This window comes from Tenrec ecaudatus, chromosome 1, assembly GCF_050624435.1.
Source record: "Tenrec ecaudatus isolate mTenEca1 chromosome 1, mTenEca1.hap1, whole genome shotgun sequence".
Classification (NCBI taxonomy): domain Eukaryota; kingdom Metazoa; phylum Chordata; class Mammalia; order Afrosoricida; family Tenrecidae; genus Tenrec; species Tenrec ecaudatus.
Genome location: NC_134530.1, coordinates 20,206,225 through 20,213,664, shown reverse-complemented (window position 1 = coordinate 20,213,664; position 7,440 = coordinate 20,206,225).

Sequence of the window (7,440 nt, the reverse complement as noted above, 5' to 3'; positions counted from 1 at the left end):
AGTGTACGATATGGAAAAGTAATAATAACTTATAAATTATCAAGTGTTCATGAGGGAGGGGGCAGCAAGGAGGGAGGGGTAAAAATCAGGAGCTGATATTAAGGGTTCAAATAGAAAGCAAATGTTTTGAGAACGATAATGGCAACAAATGTACAAATGTGCTTGACACAATGGATGTTTGTGTGGATTGTGATAAGAATTGTAAGAGCCCCCAATAAAATGATTAAAAATGCAACAGTGATGAAACCATTACACTCCCGATGACATGTATGAACAGGAAAACCATAAGGATAGAGACCAAGATGAGAACCAAGATCTGCTCTCAGGTCAGGAAATCATCAAATCTGTTCTGTCAAGTACAGAGGAAGTGTGTCTGCCTAATGCTCATGATCATCCACTTCTCTGTCCATCTTAGTGACCACTTTGACAGAGGCCTCCCTCAGCTGCGGTCAGTTTCTTATGTTGAGGATAGAAGGAGAAGACAAGTCATCTCATGTCATATGACATTGTTCTGTGATCATCGCAGATCAACAGACAGTCCCACAAGGGTGCTCAGTGAACATCAATGGAAATTTAAGTAACGAAACTTGGGTAGATCTGCGTTTAAAAAGGTAGTCCTACATACATCTGCTAGAAACCTAGATGGGCAATCTGCCATTGAGAAACAGTTTACCATTACTCATATGGAATCCCCCAACCCAAAGTGGGAATATGCTTGTATTATGTTTCTAATCTGCCAAATTGATCTAGTTTGTATCAAGCCTTTGGCAGCCCAGGACTGTAGACTCTGTCCTTTCAAGATGCACAAGCACAACATCCTTCACAGGGCACAAAGGAAGGCTCTGATTTGAAGCCCCAGTAAGCAAACTGTTTGTCTTATATTTGCTTGTGGTGCATTTAAGAAACTGAAGGACTCTCTTGGACGTAAGGCAGAAGTGCCTTCGTTTGAGAAGAAATGGATGAATGGAAGTTCAGAAATGCCATATATGAATTCAGATTTTCTTTACAGTTTAGTGACATATCTTACTCTAGCAGGCATGGGTATTCTTTTGTGAATGAGCCTTATTAAATGACCTCTACCAACCCTAGTGTTTGTAAAAATAATGTCCAATCACTTGAATGTATATTGAATTTTTGATATGAATAGGTCAACAATCGATGTATTTGGGGCCCAAAAATCTGTCCTACAAGTATACATTATTTTCTAAAGAGTATTTCACATTCTACTACATTAGCTAAATTAATATCTTATCAATATAAATATCACGTATCCTAGGGGATGATTTAAAATTTTCCCAATTAACAGCTAATGATATTTCTACAATGGAACTCTCCCACGTGTTGGGCACACTGTGGGGGTTTGTGTGTTGCTGTGATGCTGGAAGATAAGTCACTGATAGTTCAGACACCAGCAGGGTCACCCACACTGAACAGGTTTCTCTCAGGGGAGCTTCCAAACTGAGAATAGAACACAGGGAAGAAATTTGTTGTCCTCTTCAGAAGAATTGACCACTTAAATCATTATGCTTAGCATCAGGACACGGTCAGATACTGGAGACCTACTGAACAGAAGGAGAGCTTGGTCAGACAGAGTGTCAGAAGATGAGCCCCTCAGGTCAGAGGCACTCAGAACATGACAGAGGAAGAGCTGCCTTCTCCAAGTAGAGTCGTCATCATTGCCAGGGACGGTGTCAACGCTGCAGAGTAGAGCCTTCCAGATCTTAATTGGCTGATGGGGTGTGACTCAGATGGAAAAATATATCTGCAAAAATCACCTAATTATCAGAACTTGGAATGTATGAAGTAGGAATTTAGGAAAATTGGGAGTAATAAAAAAATGAAAGGGAAGCACAAAGATTAAAGTTCCAGACATTAGTGAGCTGAAATGGACCATTTTGAATCAGAAAACAATAATGCTTTACTATGCCAGGGGAGACACAAACAAGAGGAAAGGTATTTCACTCATTGTCAGAAAGGATATTTCAAGATCTATCGTGAAGCACAATGCTATCTGTGATTATATTTATCCATCTTCCAGGAAATTGAGCGATACAACTAATGTTCCAATTTATACACCAACCACGAGAGTTCCTGATGAAGAAATTGAAAAATTATGCCAATGCCTTCACTCTGAAATGGATCAAACATACAATTAAGAAGCATTGATGCAAGGAGACTTTGTTCCCATCGCCTACCATTCAGTAATGCTCAGCTTCCCAACAAGATTGTTGAAGTTAAAATGGGTGCATAAGCAAGTATGGCTAGGTAAGCTGATGGTGCCCAGTTATTAAAATATATAGTGTCTGGGGTCTTAAATGGCTGAAGCTAAACAAGTAGCCATTTAGCAGGGGAGCAGCAAAGCCCACATAGTAGAAAATTGCACCAGCCTGTGTGATCACAACGTGTCCACTGGATAATGTATTAGATATCAGAAGACCCCAAACAAACAAATATGTTGATGTAAATGATGCGAGTCAGAGTGGAAACACAAAGTCCATCTATAAATAATTGGATTACCTCGCAGAATTGTCACAAGGAAAGAATGAGACAGCCAGGGTGCAGCACAGCATCGATGGAACACACAGCATTCCTCTAGTTCTTTAATGCTTCCATCCTCCCCACCATCATGACCCCAGTTCTGCCTAAATCTCTGGATAAACGAGAGCACGTGCAATGGTATAGAAGAGATGGCAACACATGGAATCCAAGAGAGATAAGCTCCTCACAGGAACAATGGTAGTAGCAATACTTGATGGTAGTGGGAAGGTGGGGGGTGGTGGTGAAGGGGAAAAACAGGGAAGTGACTACAATGACACACAGTCCACCACGCTCTCCAGGGGACAAACAACAATAACATAGATGCAGGGAGATAGCGGTGGTGTAAGATATGAAGATAATAGTAATTTATAATTTATCAGGGGTCTATGATTGTGGGCATAGGGTTTGGTAAGGATCGGATACCAAGGGTCAAACAAAGAAAATATATTTAAAATGATGAAGGTAACATATGTACAAATGTGCCTGTAACAGTTGATGTATGGATTGTTATAAAATTAGTGAGAGCCCCCAATGACATAATCAATTTATAATAAAGAAGGAGCATTCATAAATTATTGGCAATTGTCATATTTTATATAAATGGGAGGATATCATTTGAACTCTTCTGTTCCCCTCCCTCACCCCACCATGGCCCCTAGAACCTTGGTGACCCTGAGGTTGAGCACTCAGCTGGATCCCAGAATGAAACCTCAGTCAAAATAAGACCCCTGACATCTTGATATCTCCATCTATCTATGTATCTATCTATCTATCTATCCATATATATCATTGTATCTATCTATCATTCTATTTATAACTTCTAAACCTGTGTGAGAAATTCCTTTGATACCTATTTCTCTTCCATTCTGTACTTCTCTGCATATCTATATATCTATATCTCCATGAAGATAGAGAGAGGACTACATATCAAGGGAATGGCTCACACATTTGTAGGAGGGAGGAAGTACAATCTGACTCAAATCTAGGGGTCAGATTTTAATGGGAGACATAACATATCCCAGTCACTGGTAAGGTAGGCAAACCAGGAAGCAAGACCACCAGGAAGCAGGAAAACCACAGGCTGATGGAGGTAAAGGCAGAAAAATTCAAGTTCAACAGATCAAGCTGCTGGCTGCAGACTTAAAAACTCTAAGGTTGGTAGTCTTTATGGCAGGTCAATGATAGTTCCCAGATGGTGAGGCAGTACAGCAGGCTCAAGGTCAAAATACCAGGGTCACTGAGACAGACGGAGGATCCAGATCCAGCAAGGGAGAAGTGGCAAGTCTGCCCACTAAGTCTGCTTACATTAGAGTGGGTGACACCCCTGAGGAAACTATATTTTCAATTGCAGCAGAGCTAAGATTTGGGTGAGGAGACCATCTACTCCCTAATCCTCTTACATCTGCTTTACCATTCACAGTAAATTCCATCATGGAGTTGTTTCAGTTAGATCACATCAGGGGAAATCATCAATTGCTACTACTAAGAATCCTGGCCCAACCACGTAGACACAAATCCAAATTAACACATTGTTGACCTAAATTTCAGTAGTTTGAAATCTAAAGGCACCGCTCCTCGATCAGAGAAAACTTGGTCATTTGTTTTATAAAGATTCCAGGAGTTCTGTTCTTCCCCCCAGGTTACTCTGAGTCAGAACTAACTCACAGCAGTGAGTTGGATGCGCTTTCTTCCCCACTAGGTGTAAGTTTCCAAGAATCACCCATTCCATATCATGTAATCCTGCTTCATGGTTTCTCAATGATTGAACAATCATATATTGTATGTCAAGTCCACATTGTGTTCATCTGTCGATGGACATTTGGATTGTTTCTACCAGTTAGTACTTGTGAATACTGTTTCTGGAAGCATTCATTTACCACTGTTTATTTAAATACCGCTTTTTAATTCTTTGTAGGTAGCACCTAGCAGTGGAGTTGCTGGTCACTTGCTGCACCTAGGGATAGCATTTGGAGAAACCAAAGAGCTGTTCTTCACAACACTTGCACCCTTCCTGTCCCTCCCAATCCCCCCATCTGGAATATGTGTGGGCTATATGTGCCTGATTGACAAGTTTGTGGCAAAGTCCAATTCAGTATTAATTCAAATGTTCCACATACATTTTGAAGCACACTAATAGTTACTAATATATAAAACCATGCATAACTGAAAAAAGAATTACAGAGTATAAAGTAACACAGGATACAACGCACTGGGTATTCACGTGCAAATCCTGAGTATCCTTTAATATTAGACCTTTTATTCAGGTTCTTTGTGGGGATGGACTCACATGTGTCTATCATCCCGTGCACTGATTGGGTGGTTATGACTTTCATTGCTGCTGACAGGCCAAACCAGAAGAGTTACTGGGGGAGTTCACCTGCCAAGAACAAAAAGCTCCCTGAAGCAGATACCAATCAGGCCAGAGGAGCCGCTTCCCTAGGACACTGCTTCCACTCCCCATCCTCCGTCTATTGCCTTAAGTGGCTCCTCCTCAGAAAGATTTCCCCTCTTTTCTCCTCACATCTTTAACTAGAATGGATCCTTCTGCAATACCTCTTCCATTCACAAAATAGAAAGCAACCAGATAGACAGATTCCCATTCAGATAACACGTAACATGTCAGAGGTGTAATTGATTTGAATTAGCAATTCATTCTCAAATGTAATAATATAACTCTATGAATATATTGACATGGTATGAGAAATGTTATTAAGCTATATGATGTATTATTATATTGTATGATATTATGAAATAATATTTTAATATTATCTATGAACCCTCTTATGGACTTTGTGACATTTAGGCTTTTATCTATTATAACTTGTAGATGTGTAGATACTCACTGAGAATATCCTTCATCTAATCTCCCAAAACCCTGACTAAATGGATGGCGTTACATTTCATTAGGCTGTATTGTCAATTAATTGAAATAAAAGACACAGTAAAAATAAACTAGTGAGGGTGGTCGTGCTGTGTGTGAGCAGAAGTGCTTCATAAAACCCTGGCATCTTGGTAAATGATGTCCAGCTGTGTTCTTTAGGTCTTTGGAGAAGGAAATGCATCTCAGAGTGATCATTAGACATTACCCTGCATGCTGGAGACACGGCACAATAGAGATGACCGCCTTCTGGGAAGAAGCAGTCCAGTGGGAAAAAGCTGTACACGGAGCTTCACCTTTTCTCCTGAGGGTCAAACTGGCACAAGTATGAATTTTGTTCTCTTAGCTCCAGAGAAATAAAATTCTCAGGGAATTTAAGACAAAAGAATACTTCATAATGAGGCTCAAGGGATTTCATCCACTAGAGCCAAAGGACTGTAAATACTTCCTGCACACTGACCCAGATCTACTTGATTTATCTAAGGGGATGAGAAAACACACCTGTACTTTCCAGAAGCCTCATGAGTGGGTCCATCTGAATGCTCTTCCTGGAGGCATGACGTTTGACTTTAACAGTGGGACATGGGAGAAGCAGCCCCGGTGAACTCTTCTCTGATAATACCTGGATGAGCTACAACATCATCACAGGTGCTGAGACTTTGATGATGTGTGATGGCCCTCTCTTATTTGTAGTATCTGTAGGCGTATCAGCAGGTATAATAAATAAAAGCAAGTTTAATAGATAAAGTCCTGATAAGTTAGAGTCCCTGGTTCTAGAGACAGATTCTGGCTACATGACAATGTCTTCTTTCTCTCATCTGTCTTCCCCGGTGCTGACTCTCATTCCTGCCACCTCCTTCTCTCAGCAGCCTTCCTTGCTTCGCTGCATTAACGTGCCTGTACATCTCTTTCAACTATTTGTTGACATGGTAACCCTCAAAATTTTTATTTACTCTAAATTATACTATCGAAAGAAAGAAATGAGTAGACATTCTCCTTCTTTCCAGTATCTGACATTCTCTGTAAGGTAACAGACGGTAAGTGCATGCTTATCCCGGCTCTGCAATCCTACTGAAATGGATCATAATGTTGCTACCATCTCTGGGGACGTTTAGTGAAGGTTTCACAGAAAACGTGATGGTCACACTGAGTTTTGAAGGTGGACACAGGAGGGAAGTAAAGTTCGGAGTATTAAAACCATGCCATGTGCATTGGAAATTACACATAATAATTAATAACTGATGAACAAGGAAAGCAAGGAATGGAAAGTGAAGCATGAGTGTGGACAGGTAGGCAGCAGCCATGAAACATCAGCTATATTTTTCCTAAGGAAGGACAACTCTGAAATTAGCGAGAGTCAAGTCAGAATTTGAAGCACAGTCTGTCTGCAGTCAGACTTGCCTTTGGAGACATTGCTCTGGTCTATGTGCAGAGCAGACTCCTGCTCCTGTCTAACCCACAGAGAGACGAAGAGTGGAAAAGACACAGTAGAAGTGGGAGATGAATCTGTGAAAATTTGGATTATAATGCATCAAAAAATCCAGCAATTAATACAACACCGCATGGCATTTTAAATTACTTATAAAATAAGAATTTGGTTTAAGCAATGAAAATTATGGGAGTTAAAACTGATTTTGTCTGGTGTAAGGCAGGTAGTGGACTCTGATTGAAATACACAGCTTGTCGTATTCAAGGTATTTTCATATGACTAATTTTTAAATTTTTACTAACTTTACTTTTCAACAGTTTATCCTTACCAGCGAGTCTTCAACCTCACAGCAATCTGATCTCATATTTCCGTCACTTATAACTACATCTTCAACCCAGATTTCTTTTTGCACATCACTTACACCATCCACCTTGTCAGAGAGTGTCAGCAATACTCCTTGTCAGGGGGAGCAAGCCCCCATCTCTGCCTAAAAGGTCCTTCTCATGTCTAACATCCTTGTTACCTTCAGATTTCCTGTACAAGGCCTCTTTGTCAGAAGTGAGACACAAAGATGCATTTATTTTTACTCCATAAC